Source organism: Alligator mississippiensis, chromosome 5 (assembly GCF_030867095.1).
Source record: "Alligator mississippiensis isolate rAllMis1 chromosome 5, rAllMis1, whole genome shotgun sequence".
Lineage (NCBI taxonomy): Eukaryota > Metazoa > Chordata > Crocodylia > Alligatoridae > Alligator > Alligator mississippiensis.
The window spans coordinates 210,423,815-210,439,593 of NC_081828.1; the positions used below are offsets into that span (position 1 = coordinate 210,423,815).

General features: G+C 50.7%; 1 protein-coding gene across 1 annotated transcript in view; it reads right to left on the bottom strand.

Moving 5' to 3' along the window:
* The window catches only part of VILL (villin like), a 48,326-nt gene extending 34,153 nt beyond the window's left edge, over window positions 1–14,173 (bottom strand). Inside the window, exon 1 of the mRNA XM_019499381.2 lies at window positions 14,057–14,173. The gene's annotated coding sequence lies outside the window, so the exon portion shown is untranslated. The remainder of the gene's footprint in view (window positions 1–14,056) is intronic.
* Window positions 14,174–15,779: the final 1,606 nt, after the last annotated feature.

Sequence of the window (15,779 nt, forward strand, 5' to 3'; positions counted from 1 at the left end):
GAAAACAACACAATAACTCCATTAAACCCACAGCCTAAAGCAATGAATGAAGCCTCGTCCTAGAAGGAAAACCAGAGGCAAAGGGTAGCCTGCAAGAAGCAGCAGTTGTTATCTGTATTACAGTGGCAGAAGTTGTGGTAGGAGCTGTGCACAGGCATGGGAAGAGAGACTCCTGGTCTACGGTGAAGAGGCAGAGAGCTCCATCATGCAGCTGAGGCAATGAGGCCTAGCCACCTGCACCTACTTTTAAACCCCAGAGGTGGGGCACGAAGGATGTCCTAGGAGCACCCCAAGCTACCACTGGAAACCCAGGTCTCGAGCATGGCGGCATGGGCCCCTCTCAGAGCAACTTCACCACTTCATTCCCAAGACGGCCATACCCAGAACAAGTGGACAGGGCTTATTTCCTCAGAGGCAGGACAAGTTCCCAGGCGGTGCAGTACGGACATACTCAGGGAGCCTGCCGTTGCAATAGGGACACAGGAGCTGCCAGAGTGGAGCACACCCCAGGTCCATCAAGATGAGGGCCCTGTCTTGACGGTGGACGGCACTAAGCTGTATCCAGAGGGCCTTCGAGCAGTGCCCTGTGCCAGCTGACTGACAGCTGCCCGCAACCTCTCTCAGCCTGTCCCCGCAGGGAGCAACACGGATGCAAGGGAGTGTTTTGTTTGGAGCAGGCTGGCATTTGGAGGTTTATTGTGAGTGTGCGATGCATTGAAGGAGCAAGAGATGCCACAAGCAGATGCAGGGCAATCTGCCCCTTTGGAAAATCTCCCTCTAACCCGGTGCTTTCCAAAATGGTCCTTAGTATGACCCCATTTTCTCTGGCCGTGCTGCAATGGCGAGGTACCCCCTGCCCACCCAGCAGCAGCGGCAGTGGCACTGTGGAGTTGGCCGTCTGCTGCTGCCAGCCAGGCAGGGGGTGCCTTGCCATGGTGGCGCAGCCAGCGCGGGGCTCCCAGCCGCGACACCGAGCCTTCCCACCCCACTGCTACAGAGGTCCTGGGGGGACGCAGGGTGGGGAGCCCCGAGCTTGCAGCAGGCAGCCCACATCTGCCCCTGCTCCATGCACAAATCTGGGGGGCATGTGCCCCCCCCTCCCCATGCCTGCCTCTTCAGGAGTGTGTAACCCCAGTTTTATCTTTGTGACCCCAAATTGGGTCATGACCCTAAGATTGGGAACCACTGCTCTAACTCCTGCTAATGCAACGATATTCAGACCATGCGCCCAAGCCATGGGTGGCTCTTTACCTGTGGTCCTTCACAGAACATGTAAGGAAAGGGCTTTTCCCTTGGGTGTATTATCACCTGCCAGCCACTGGCAGCTCTCCTTGGGCAATGCTGGCTCATCTAACCACCAACACAGAGTGGCCTGCATGCACTGAGGACACATCCTTACAGGGCAGAAGCAGAGGAAGCAGGCCTCATCCAGCCCTGCCTCCTCAAAGCTGAGCCCACTTGGCTTCAAATTGTATTTTGTCTTTGTCCTCACTGCCCTTGTGTCTTCACAGCAGTATGTAGAACCCAAAGTCGTCTTTCTCTGCCCTCTACCTACTCCTGGCTGGGATGATACGGGTGGGGATGGTCCTGCTGTAAGCAGGGGGTTGAACTAAATGACCTCCTGAGGTCCCTTCCAAATCTCATTTTCTGTGATAACACCTGGAGAGAGCTACAAATACATAAGGCAAGCAAAACATTGCAGGACACCACTGGCAAATAAGGACACAAGCTCTGGAAACATCGATGGTCCTTGATGCCTACCACCTTGGATGACACAGCAAGGTTTGAACGTGGGACTTCCAGAGGTAAGAGCATGCCTTGGTACAGCTTGAGCTAAAGCGCCAAGCATTATAGGCGGAGGCTGAAATAACTTGTATCCTCTGTGGTGTAGTACAAAGGGACACCTGAAGTGCAAAGTGACCGGTGGCCTACTATCCTGTCACACATTATCCAGGAAGACAGCAATAACTCACTGTTCTGTCCACTTGCCAAGTTTGCTGCCATCACCCTGGGTAGGGTGCTGTGCAGGAATGAGGTATTTCTCCAGGAACCACTGGATGACTCATAAAGTATCAAGGTCACTTCAGGAATGATGACTAACTCGCCGCGTTACAATGGCAATGTCCACTGTCACTTTCTCGCTTGGGTAGGTGCGGCGCAGGGTGAGAGTGCAGATTTGGTATCACACCTACACACAATCTCCAGGTCCCTGCGAGGGAAAGGCAGAATCCAAAAAGGTAGCTGGGATTCGTGTGTCACTCCTGAAAACTATCCTGATTTAAACCTTATTTGGTGTTTTTGTATTCCACTCATGCTCTTAACTAGCTGCAATCGTGGTAATACAAGCCCCAAATGAAATGACTAACATGCTCTAAAGCTTTAGGAAAATATTAGACATCTGTGGTTTCTGTGTTCATAGGTAATATTTGAATTGGCAGTAGATGCTGTAGACCCAAGCTGCAAAGCTGTCCACACCCCGTCCTTTATCGAGGATCACTTAAGCATGAGAGCAGTCCCAAGGAGGGAGAAACTTCTGGAGGCCGCTGCAGTAGCATCCACTGAGCCAGGCACATCCTGCAAGCACAGCTCTAAGCCAGGCGATCTGTGCCTTGGCAATATCTAGCCTATCGCTAGGCGTGTTCCCGAAGGAGTAAGTAGGCTTCGGTCCAAATGGAAACACTCTGTAAAACCAACAATGGGGTTTGTCTGTTGTCTCGGGTATTGGATAACATCAGCTCTAGATTTTAACAAGCGTTTAGTCAGCAAGGCTAGTTCTTTTCCCAGCTCTTCAACCAGAAGAGCAGACATGTAGCAAGGGCTTTGATTGCAAAGAGTGGGGAGCTCTGGGTGCCCATATATAATACCAACTTCTGCAATGGCTTATAGCTTTTTGCACAAGTAATGCGCACGCTCAAACGGAAGCGTACGAAACTTGGATACCCTCCCAAGCCGCGTTGTGATAACGATTTGAGATGGATAAACACAATTATGGAGGGAGGCAGGGGTGGAAGAGAAAAAGGGCTGCTTTGCGTCATACAAGTTCATTCATATAGACTGTATAGTACACACAGAGGGTGAGTTAGGAGCTGGTTCACACATGCAGTTGCTAATGGGACGTTTTTCCAGTTACTGGTTCATGCTCCAATGCTATTTAATCTTTTATCAATGACCTAGGTCAGTGGTTCTCAAATTTTTTGGGGATGCCTGCCCTTTTTTACATTTAATATCCTGTTGTACACCCCCATGATTTGCATCATGGATCACAAAGAAACACTGCGTCACTACAACTGCACTGCGATTTCACCAACAACCCTAGAGACGCTGCTGAGTTGTTCTTCATTTCTTCTTTTCCCTCCATTTATATTTGCTCTTTTCCTTTTTTTGCTTTCCTATTCCTTCCTTGTATGTACCCTCTACAATTTCATCACATGCTCCCGGGGTTCAGCATACCCCGACTTCAAAAATGCCAGTTTGGATGACGGTACAAAATTTGAAAAGGTTTGCAGATGATAAAAAAGATCAGCAGGGTAGCAAATACTGAGGACAAGCCCCAGAATTCTCTGAATCACCTGATGAATTACTTATAATCCAGTAGGACTCATTTTAATGTACACAAATGCAAGGCAACCTATTTGAGAACTACAGATGGATGCTATACTTAGATATGATGTCCACACTGCAGAAAGGAAGAAGAAATACTGGACAGATTTCAATGGAGGACCACAAAAGTGATCCAGGCCTGGAAAACCAGCCTTGCTAAATGAAACTTCCAGAACTCAATTTATTCAGCTTATCAACAGGAAGGTGGAGAAGTTACTCAATGACTACACACAGGAGCTTACTTATAAAAACAATATCTGACAGCAAGGAGGCCTTTCACCTTGCTCTTAAAGGCATAACAAGGTCCAGTGACTGGAGGTCGAATTCAGATAAATTCAGCCTTGAAATGAGATAATTTTTTTTGGTGGAGATGGTGATTAAACATTGAACTACCTCAGCCAAGGCAGGTTGCAGACTCACCAGTTCTTGGATTCATTAAGAAATTAAAATGTACCTTTTGGAAAGAGACCTAAATGTAGCTCTGGACTGGAAGGTCCGAGTAGTCTCTTCTGTCCTTGAAATCTATGTATCTGTGACTTCTTCCTGTGTAGGTCCCCCGCTCATGGGGCAATGGGAGAACAGGATTGCCTGTGTTACCTTCAGCATACTCATAACACATGCACCTCTACAGTAGGATGATGCTTTTAATCAAACCCCGTGCTTCAGGGTTTCAGTCCGTCACCTGCAGGGGTCGGGAAGGAATTATATCCCCCTGAGCACAGCTGGCCAGATGCATTCAGAACATCAAAAAATGGCCATAGCCAAAAACAAGGTACCTAATGGAGCATACCAGTGCTTTCAGTTGATTAAGATATGTATGGGGAGGCCGGACTCAATGATCTGCTCATTTCTGGCCTTAAACTCTCTGAAATTATAATCATCCTATTGGGTAAAAGATATTAGTATAAACCAGCGGTTCCCAATCTGCGGTACGGGTACCACCAATGGTACGCAGACAACCTGTCAGTGGTACACGTTAACAGATTTATCATAATTACTTTGTATGACAACAATTTGCTGGTGGTACTTTAGGTTGTGCTATTTTAAATTGGTGGTGCGCAAACAGTCAGAGTTTGGGAGCTGCTGGATAAACCATCCAGTAACCAGAACTGTTAATCTAATTGGATCTGATCTCTTCTCTGACCTCAGTTGATCCTTCTCAGCATGGGCGACTGGTACCTCCCAAGTCTGGGGGGGGCACCAGATTGCCAACAGGGGTGGGTGGGGGTTGTCCCTTAGCCACCGATTGCCGACTGGGGGGGAGCGGGGGGGGGGTTCCCCAGAGCCCGTGGCATCGAGCCTGCAGCAAAACCAGAAGTGCACATCTGGCGGCACTTCCAATTTTGTGGCTGGAGCTTCCAGGGGGTGCACAGCTGATCTCGAGGGGTGCATGTGCACCCCCTATGCATTGCCAATGCTTCCCAGCTACAAAACCAGTTCAAATCATTTCCAGTCCTGCCCAAATCTTGCTGTGCCTCTCTCAGAGATTTCCCTCTGCAAATCCTTTGAAAACACTCCCTTGTCTCCTCTCACTTTCATTCTCTCTCTCTGATAACTTTCAACTGCTCCAAACTTGAGGACCTGGCAAACAAACTTGGCCAGACTGGTTTGCCTGGGACTCAGCTGACCTATTGTCACAAGTTGTTTCCACCGTGGGAGCCTCCCATTCAGTCCTAAGGGCTGACCTGTCTCTGGTAGGTACATGCGGGAGGCCTAGTAAAGCAGCTGAACACACACAGACAGAGACATTTGGGACACACAATGAATTCTCATAACAATCACTGCAGAACGTCAGGCAGGAACTGGATGTATCGTGCACTGATGTCCCTCCTTGTTCCACCCAGACCTATTAGCAAGGGTGTATGAAAACGTCATAGCACATGCATCAACAATATACAAGGAGCCAAGCTCAAGAGTCCACCCCACACTGGAAAAGACAAGAGAAGAGATACAGAGAAAAGGATCTGCTCTTCTCCACCATCCTGCATGCCAGAGAAGGGTCTCAGAGAACTATGCTGTTCTGGTCCCATCGCTCTGAAGCCTCCTATGCAACAAGAAAGGCTTTGGGAGGGATGGATGTTATGGGGCACTGACAGACCGTCACATAGTGACATGGACCCTGGCTGAGCCAATGTAGCCAGAAGCAGTAGATTAGGCTGGGATGCATTCAGAAAGGGGAATACTTTCTTCTTTATAACCAATATTTATGCCTGAGACCGAGAGCACACACCTGTGTGCCCTTTGCAGAGGTGTGCATGGATATCCAAGCACAGTTTAAGGATCTGCTGAATGCAAACGCTGTGTCAATGTTTGTCCTGGCACCAGGGCTCTTCAGGTGCATTATTTTTGAATGCACAACGAGATGAAGACTGACTCAAGTTTGCATAAAGGTAGGCTTCTCATGAAGAGATTATTGATTCAGTAAGAGAATCTGGAGCCCATCCAGGGGGTGCTGCAAACAGGGAGATAAATAAAGCTGCCAATTCATTATTCACAAATCTTTCCTTCTCCAGGTTCCTTCCAACTCTGCTGCAGTGGAAATGTTTGTTTGTAAGTGCCCTGGCATTAAATCTCAAGGCAGAGCTATGTGCCACATGAAAGGCCGGGAGAGGCATGCAAGCTATGCAGCAGAAACAAGACTGGAGCCTTTTAAACACCACTTCCTCGTATCCCCAGAAACCACTCTGGTTAGGCAAAGTCTCAGCAGTTTTTAATTAGACCCACAGCATTCACAGCTGAGAGAGGAAGGCCATATCCCCACAGCACATCGCAGGGACCTACTGGAAGGTATCGCCCCTGAGAGCCGAGGGCTGAGCCCTGAAGGAGCAGGGCGCGGGTGGACAAGCGGGGGACAGAAGCAGACCCTAGAAGGTCAACGAAGTGACTCTGCACCGGAGTCTTTCCGCAGCGCTCGGCACCCCACCGCTCTCACGAACTTCAGAAATTGGGCCGCCGTTTCTATGAATGGGCAGACGACTCCAGGCAGAGCGGGCAAAAAGCTCTCCCTAAATGCAAGGTGGGAAAAAGGTCAAGGGTTACCCAGCCGTCTCATAGTACGAGCATTTTTGAAGAGAAACAACCCATGCAATTCAAGGATTGAACCTCACAGATCAGACAACGTGGGCTGCCTACCGTTTCGCTTCGTCTTTAATCCGCTGAGGCTCTCGGTTGAAATCAAGCGTCATGCTGAGACAACGGTCTCTGCGCGGGGGCTTCCCTTCTTAGCTAGTCAAGGCCACACATTGCCAAACAGCTGCTAAGCTCCGGCGTCTGTGTGTTGGGTGCCCAGTTTTGAACACTCGGCTACTGCTAGTGGCTGAGAGTACACAGGGCAGCTAAAAATCAGAGCATTTCTTAAAAGCGCCTATATATCCATGGAGGTACTTACTGTTTTGGGTCCTACATGTGGGATCCCCAAATTAGAGGCTGTTTTTCAGAAGGTACTTCACCACCCAAAAACCAGCTCTTACAAGTCAAGATCTTGGGGCTTGAGTGTGTACAACAAGGTTAAATGGGAATAAATATGAAATCAAGACTATCATTTACTCCAGTTTAAAAGAAAAGTGGGCGAGGTTCTTTAAGGAGATGTGAATTCTTTTATTAGATCACCTGAGGAGTTGGAAAAAAGGTCTTAGCAAGCTTTTAGGTGCAAAAGAAGAGTAGACCTCAGCCCCGACTGAGGTGGACAAGCCCGAGACCAAGGGGAAGTGAGGAGGCCCGAACCTAATAGGCCATTCATGCCACTTTGTGTGAAGAGTCACCGTCAACAACCTTTGAGGTCTGGGCCCAGTATCAATAGCTTCCTCGTAGAAATCGGAGAGATTAACATTTCAAAATGAAGAGAAAACTCCTCTTTCCTGCTCCAGTTTAGTCCTACATGGGTCCCACTGGGAGGTGTCAAGGCCAGCTGGGGGCTAGTGGCTGCTGGCTGGGCCCCTTTTTTTTAAAGCCGGTCTGGCCTCTGACCTCTCAAAAGCCAAGTTCATGCATAACTTGTGTCAAATGCAAATTAAGCTCGGCCACCTCAGCAGAGAAAGCAGAGGGGAATGTTTGGTGAAGCTTCCCCACAGGGAACAAGCACCTGTCTCTGCCCAGAGGTGACAGATATAGTCATTACTGCAGTCCCTTGCTGTAGCAGCAAAGGCATCATTGCCCTTGGTCCTGTAATGATACTCCTGTTCGCAGTGTCATTGCCCAAGTGAATAGGGAAGCACTTCTGTCAAGAGACGAGCTGCTCCCAACCAGCCCTATCCAGTGTCCCACTCGCTCTCGGTCAGGACAGGCTGGATCCAAGCTAAGCCCTGAGAGGTCTCATGTGAGCACTGGGCATTGAAAGCGAGCCAGTTTTTCAGGTAATCTTCCCTTTGGAGACCATGAGCAGCCCTCTCTGCCCTGCCTTCCTACGGGCAGTTGCATGCACTGGTGTCCGGCTGTATACTACCATCTCTGCGACTCTCCTGTAGGAGACTTTCAAGCAGCATCACCCCTCACCAGCTGTGTTTGTCCTTCCCAACCTCTTTGGCATTGCATTCATTATTGGTTTGTGGAGCTCCTTGGGTACCGGCCAAACCCACTGGTCAGTGGGGTACGCATCAGGCCCTTTTGTGCCTGGTCCATGGGGGAGATGAGTTAGCTACAGCTCCCGGCTAAGAGGTCTCACCCTTTAGCACAAACTCAAACCCTAGAGCAGCGATGCTCAACCTTTTATCCCTGGTGGACTGGATGGGCAAGGCCCGGTGTATCCAAGGGCTGGATCCAGTTGGTGGTTATGATCCAGTGCCCGGGATGGGCACAGCAGGCTCCATCAAGCCATGTGAAGTGGGGCAGGAATAAGCCGTCCCCACAGAGGGAAGGGAGTATGGCCTGGCCCTGATCCAGCCAGGGGTGGGGGGAGCAACCCATAGAGGGAAAGGGGCATGGCTCAGCTCCAAGCCACTGCACAGGGCTTGGGGTTCGGGTATTTGGCAGGGGACCATGTGGGTTTGAAGGGGCTGGAGATGAGTAGGAGCCGTAAGTCCAGCTCACCCCCATGCTGGAGCTAAATGGAGGCAACAAAGTCATAAACTGCCCCTAACAAGAGTCATTCTCCATACAGATAAAGGCAAGCAAGGGCTCCCATCATGAATGACGATCTCACTGTTCTCCCTGAGCTATTCCCAGGGGTCGGGGCAGATTATAAACTGCTCTCTACCTTGGACTGCATCTAATGGCTCAGTCTAGCCCACAAAGGATTGCGAAACAAAGGGTCTGGTGTCTGCTACAGCCTCCCACCAACACGGCTTTTCAGGCAAAGACTGGTTTGAGCTCGTTCGCAGCACAGGTATTTCGTTACTCCCTGTGACTCGAGAAAGGAGCACAACCAGCAAGAGGAGTCTCACCTGCGAGCAGGCAGGACTGCAGCATGCGAGCGAAGCAAGAAAGCACATCCAGACCTGACTCCTTTGAGATGATCTTATGGACCCCTAAACCAAACAGTGTGATGAAGCATGCCTCTCTGCCCCTTTGCCATCATGAATGATATGGCCAGGCCAGACCAAAGGCACCTCGTCCTGCAGGCTCTGCAGCCCCAGGCCTAGATGGAGATGTGGATGGGAGAGCACTCAAAAACCCAGTTCTCCTTGGAACAAGCGAAGGAGCCGTAGCCGAACGCTTGGTGGACGTCACGTCACAGAAACTCAGGGAGAGGAGGAAAAATGCTGATTGTCCCTTTTGCTGCTGCTGAGGTGACAGATGGGAGAAAACCACAATGAACGTGATGTACGCTGATATGATTTTTCATACTGAAGGAAGAGCCTTAAAACCTAGGTGGGTCCAAATCTCACCTTTCTTGCTCACCCAAAAGTCCTGCTGGGCATTTTGCCTGAGTGCAAAATCAGGTGCACACGCCTGAGAGTGTCACTATGGGCAGCCACCTCTGGGACTGGACATTGCCGCTCCTTGGGGAGTGCTAGCATGATCTGAGACAGGAACCAGAGGTTAAAGTAGCCTCTACAGATCTCAACCAGGCCTAGCCTTGCTATCCCCCAATAGCACTGTGTGGTGAAGGAAACTCCTCTTTCCTGCTCCAGTTTAGTCCTACTTGGGTCCCACTGGGAGGTGTCAAGGCCAGCTGGGGGCCAGTGGCTGCTGTCCGGGCCCCTTTTTTTAAACAACTTAAAGACAACTTTCATGTATGCCTATGTCTTTAGGATAGGGAACTCCTACTGATGGAGAGGCACAAGCTGTTGAAACCTTTTTGGTACAGCACCCTATCTACCCTATAGAGAGGTAGCAGAGGTATAGAGGAGCTGTCTGTAGATATTCTACCTCACCTGGTTTCTGGTGAGCTATGCGTCCCACCTCGTTTGGCTGGCTTCATAAGGCCTGTGGCAAATACAGAGCAGCTAGAAGACTATACTTTCTCTCTCCACGACCTGGCAAGGAATCATTTTTAGGTAGGAGAGGCCTGAAGCCCTGAATAATGCATTGCACAGTAACTGCTCTGGATGGATGAAGCTCCAGCATGCAATTTAGCATCCCCTATATATCAGCTGTCTTGGATGTGGGGAAAGGATAAGAGAGAGGCTGTTATTATGCTGCCAAGTGCTGACACCACAGAATAAGCTCTTAGGGTAAAGAAATTGGAGAAGAAGATGTAGCTTTGCAGGAGTTTTGCTCGAGTATTTACATACACACCTCTGAAGCAATTACACGCAGTTCCGTGCTGGGAATGAGATGGCTTTTCTGAGCCGTGCAAATAACTGGCCTGTTTTTCCTAGATGCCACTAACCCTCTCTCCAGGGATGAGCGTGGGCCTGTGTCAGCATGAAGAGAGGTGCTCTCAGGAGCCTTTGGACCATGCACGAGCATGAGCTGTGGTTGTGATGGAGGGAGAGGCGAGCCGGAAGGGCACATTTATATAAATAAAGACCATATTTACTTGAATGCAAGAGGTTTCCCCTCTCCCAGTCAACATGGGGTGGGGGGAGGCCTAATCTTGGATCTGAACACTGGCTGGGGCAGGTGGCTACTGTGTCCCCAGCTCCTGCCCCAAGGAGAAACTACAGCCAAGCTACGTGGGCTAGGGGGGCTCATGCTGTGGAGACAAGGGTGTGTAGCAGGGAGAGCACAGGATGAGAGGGGAGCACAGGGGAGACTCACAATGGGTGGCTTGTGGGGGGAGCATGGGCGAGAGCATGCAGTCTGCCCCCCTGCCATCTGCCCCCACTTTCACTCTAGCTCCAGCTTTGTCCCCAACCTGACTCTGCCTGAAGCTGCCACCACTGCTGCTGCCTGGCTGGGCTGGGCTGGGCCAGGGCTGCCATCACCGCTGACTGCCCTGGAGCCAGAAGGCAAAAGGCAGAGGGAGGGTTGTGGCTGTGGGGGTAGGCAGCAGGTGAGCAGGCACAGGCATGGCGGGGGGGGGGGGGTCTGGCTGCCTGCCCCCACTACTGCTATCCATGTATAAAATCTCATTATTTGGGGCGGGGGGTCATCTTCAATTAAAAGTCATCTTGGATTCAGGTAAATATCCATTGGACCAGAAAGCCATTGGCTACACGACCTGGTCCTTAGGACACTTGCCCGGGATGCAGGAGGGCAAGTCTGAAGCCCATTGCTCTACAGGATAACATAATATTTGGCACAAGGCAGCACAACTCCAACAAGATTGCTCAGGAGAGACCTGGGAACAGCCCGATGGACAGGCACAAAGCGGGGCTATGGGAGACTGGAGACAAGATCAAGTGCTTGGTCTGAAGGAGGCTGAGCAGGGACTTGAACCAGGTGTGTGCATAGCTCAGGTGAATGCTCGAATCACAGGACCACTGGCTGGTCTAAGCTGAGCAGTTCTCACCTTTTTGAAAGGTTTTAGTTTCATTCCAGAGGACAATGGTTTGACATCAAGACTTTTTTTTTGCAAGTCAGGATCATAGGAAGGTAGGGCTGGAGGGGACCGCACGAGGTCATCAAGGCAGGATCATCCCTGACTAAACCATCCCAGCCCAGTGTCTTCCCAACCTGCTCTTGGAAAAGTATTTCCCACCCAGCTCGGATTCCTAATTAACATCAAACCAACACAAAACAGGGCTTTGCAAGGATTGCATCATCATTGAGGTCTCCTCATTGTGCAGCAGCTCCCAGCAAGCTGGGAATGGATGCTACTCTCTGTGGAAGAAGGGTGCTTTACCAAGGAGAGAAGGGAAGAATGGGGGAAAAAAAGGAAAAAGCAGGTCAGGCAGCTGCAAAGCATGAGACTGGAGAAGCTCTCTGTGAGGAGGAAAATATGGGAAGTCCTGTCTGGAAAGTGAATCAATACCGGGAAATAAAATTTCAATATGGCTGTACGCTGTTATGGAATAACACAGGTGCCTCAAGAAGGCCGATTAGGGCCCACTCATTCATACTTGTTCACTGGTAATCCAGGAAAGAGCTTTTCCATGACCCCAAACCGCACTTCAATGGACCAGATACTTCAGAGGTCTGGGCTGAAAGCGAAGCATAATCCAGCTTTTTCCAAGCCACTGATTCTCACCCAAGGTGCCATGGCGCCCTGAGGTGCTCCAAGATCCTTTTAAGGATGCTGCAGCGGACTGTGCAATGTTAGCACCATTCGGCGTGCAAACACCTACTCAGGATTCAGAGGACAAATCCAGAGGGGTGGCCCAAGACCCTTTCGAAGGTGCCGTAGACTGCCCCAAAACTTCAGCACTGTTAGGTGTGCGAACAGGATTTGCGAGATAGACCCAGAGATTTCAAACAGGAATCCATGGTGTTACAAACATCCTGACGCGCAGAAAAACTACGTTCTTTGCAACAGAAGAATTGCTCTACTATTTTTCCATAGTCAAAAACTGAATGAAAACTTAAGCCGGCATTTTCCAAGGGGGGCCTTGGGTCTACAAAGGCTGAGAGCCACTGATCGAAGCTGGCGGGGAGACCAATTTCACCAAATTCAGTAGGAATTGGGCCAGCACCCTAGCTAGGTCCGGCCACCCCGAACAGAGCTACAGCAGGAAACAGCTGCATTTTAACCAGGTCACTCAAAGCTGGGAAAGAAAATTAATGGAGTGAAAAAACGCCGCTCTCACGGGGCAGAGGACAGACGCCCTCCCTCCGCCGGACCGATACAGGCAGGGCAGGAGCAGTGCAACCGTCTTTGCACTACGGCCCCCCTCCTCTCCACCGGTGCCCAGCTCAGCTCAAAGAAGGAGGCCGTTCCTGCCCGGATGGCATGAAGCTCCACCACTCCCACTGGGGAGGCCTAGGCAACTGTTGCCATCAGGCCCTTCTTAGCAAATAATGTCATGAGACCTACGTCACGGCTGGTAGGGAGGGGTGGAGGAAGCAGCTTGTTTGTGCAAAGGGGAAGGGGGAAAAAAAGAAGGTCCACCTGCCTTTGTCAAATGCCAGCAGCGAGGCGTGGGAAGACAATCAATGATTTCCTTTCTGGACTAGGCTCTTTGGCAGTGCCCATGCTCTCAAGGGAAAAGCCTCTGCCTTGCAACGGAGCCCGAGCTGCCAGGCCCTTGTGCAAGCCCAAATGGCCGGTAGGAAGGGCCTGCAGCGACCAGCAATCGACTTCTATGGTCTTTCCTGGGTCTAACCTAGACGCTTAGCTGCTGCGCGTGCAGGGAGCAGAGATTATTCACTGCGTAGTTCAACTCCTCGAGGGGGGAATTTGCCTCGGTTATTGTTAGAGTTTGTTTACATCTTTGTCGGGGTGGTTTAAACCTCCCACCGGTGCTAATTCATGTGGGCTCTCTTCGTATTGAAATATTTATGTCCCCAGTAGACAAGCTTCAGAAAAATACCAGCAAAGAAGCCTGAAGCAAAACTCTGTAACAAACCCATTTCTTCTTGGCGTCATTTGCATCTGAAATGAATAGGATGAACTCAATAGGGAACCGGAGCAAACCGATTGTGTACAGAACATTCGGCTGCGTCTACAAAGCCAACAGCCTCGTCTGCAAACATTTAGCAGATCTAGCGACGAGGTTACGGCCATCGCTGTCTACGGATCTGGGCATTCAGGTGATTCCCCCCCCTCCCTGTTTTGCCCTCCAGCATGACGACGTTACGAACAGAATTCAAAACTTTCAGCTAATCCCTGCCGGAGCTGAAAGGGAAGTGAGGGCATGAAATCAGAGGTAGTGGAGCTTCCTTTACTGCACGGCTGAGCTGGGAGTGCGCATTTTCCTTACGGCAGAGGGGCTGAGAGGTGGGCTCACCAGAGCCAAAGAAATCTGGGACTGAAAATAAAGTCACATGTGTGAACATGATCGGCTGGATCTCGGAAGTGGTGTAAATCAGGATCTGCACCGACTTCAATGGAGCGATTCTGATTTATACCAGCTGCAGATCCGGCCCAACTTTTTAAAGGACCTGTGCCTTGTTCTGCCAGGCAGTGGTAGTGGTCAGCAAGCAGCTTTGACCTTTTAGAAATAAAACCTAAGAGGCTTAAAAGAAAGCAGCTTACCTTGCTGTCAAGTGCAAAACGTCCTCCCCTCCTTTCCTTGCCAGGTGAACCCACGGGCAGAGCTCTCTCCCCTTCAGCAAGGAGCTGGACGTGCTTTTGTTTGCTGCTCTGCCACCTCTGTCGGGGGAATGGCAGAAATCGGTAATTCAATACTGTAGTGAGTGCCAGGAACCTCCCACCACCAGGTCACACCCATTCCCTTCAGTGAGATTCACTAAAGGATGGAGAGAAAGAGAGAGGCTCCACCAGCATGCTCCCAGCCAGGACTTCCCAAACTCGCTGCTCACACTCGTCCTGCGCCAGAGGTGCTGGAAGAAACCTACTCCGCAGCCAATCTGGACCTCTCCATTAGAAACTCAGTGGGTATTAATGAGTAAATGCTGCTCCGACACAGAACTGTGTGGTTTGCATTTAGGAAGCAAAGAGGTTTGTGTCGTCCCCCACGCCCCGTGGTTTGCTGTTGGCCTAGCGTGTAAGGAATGCTTGGCTGATGCAGTCACATAACAGCATCTGAAGGCCATGCAACCAGGCTGGCCCTCCGGGAAAAAAAACACCCTTGTCAGGTCCCACGCCCAGCCCTTAGCTATCAGCCTGTAGCTTCCTCCTTCCCTCACACACGGTAGGAAGAAATTGCTGTAGCTGATGGTTCAGAAGCTGCGGCTGGAAATACCCAGATGGGTCCGTATCTCATACTGTGCATGCTGGTGCTCAGCCCAGGCCTTTTCTGTTCATGCAAAGGCAAACAGGGCAGGCAGAGGGGGCCTGTGGTTAGGGTGCTGGCTTGACATACCCAAGATCTGTTCCCAGCTTGGCAGTTGCCTTCTTTTGTCTGTGCTCTAGCTTCCCCATCTGTGAAATAGAGATACCTCCCACTTTTCATGAAGCACTTGGTGGGGGCTTAGGATGCTAGCCGTGACATAGGTATTAAGAAGGGCAGTCCCCTGTGTAGTTTCAGCACTGCACAACATCAGTGTCTGAGCCACAACAGCCAATATCTCCCTTGTTTCTAAAGCCGCCAAGGCTCAGCATTTCCCTCGCACTGTCTGGTTTTCCCTGACTGAGATCTGAATGGCCCCTCCTCACCCTTAGCAGGCCAGGAATATCTTTATCTGCCCAGAAGCCCACAGCCCATTTACCAACCACCCCTGTACAGTATTTTCCATAGGTGACCAAAGCTAGCTACTACCACAATGCTCCTGCTCATGGCAGGGGAAGGATGGCCCCCTGTAACAAGTGGGCAACTACTTGTTGGCCTGCCCACTTCTCAAGGCTAACCGCCCACCTACCTCGCCTGCCACACCTTTGCTGAAACAATTGAAAGTTGTTAACCAGGCAGGAGGCTACCCATTGACTTGCCCTGATACCAAGGGGCTATACACAGATCCGAACCTCACCTTATACCATGTCCCATGTCTCACAGATGGCATCCATGGCCAAAACCTGGCCTATAGCATACCCCACACTGGGACCCACACTCCTGTGCCTCACATCAGGACTCTCGATCCCTGTGCTCTCACACTGGGCCCTTAATCTCACCCACTTGAGGCTCCCACCTCCTCTGCCTCAGGCTCCCTGCCCATCTCTGGACCCTCTTGGTCTCCTCATGCCGTGACACTGGGCCTCAATCCCCTTGCCCCTGGAGCTTCACACCCAGCTCTTTCTTAGGGCTCAAAATCCCACCCTGCTGGAGCCTCACACCTGGCTCTCTTTATGAATCTCAGAG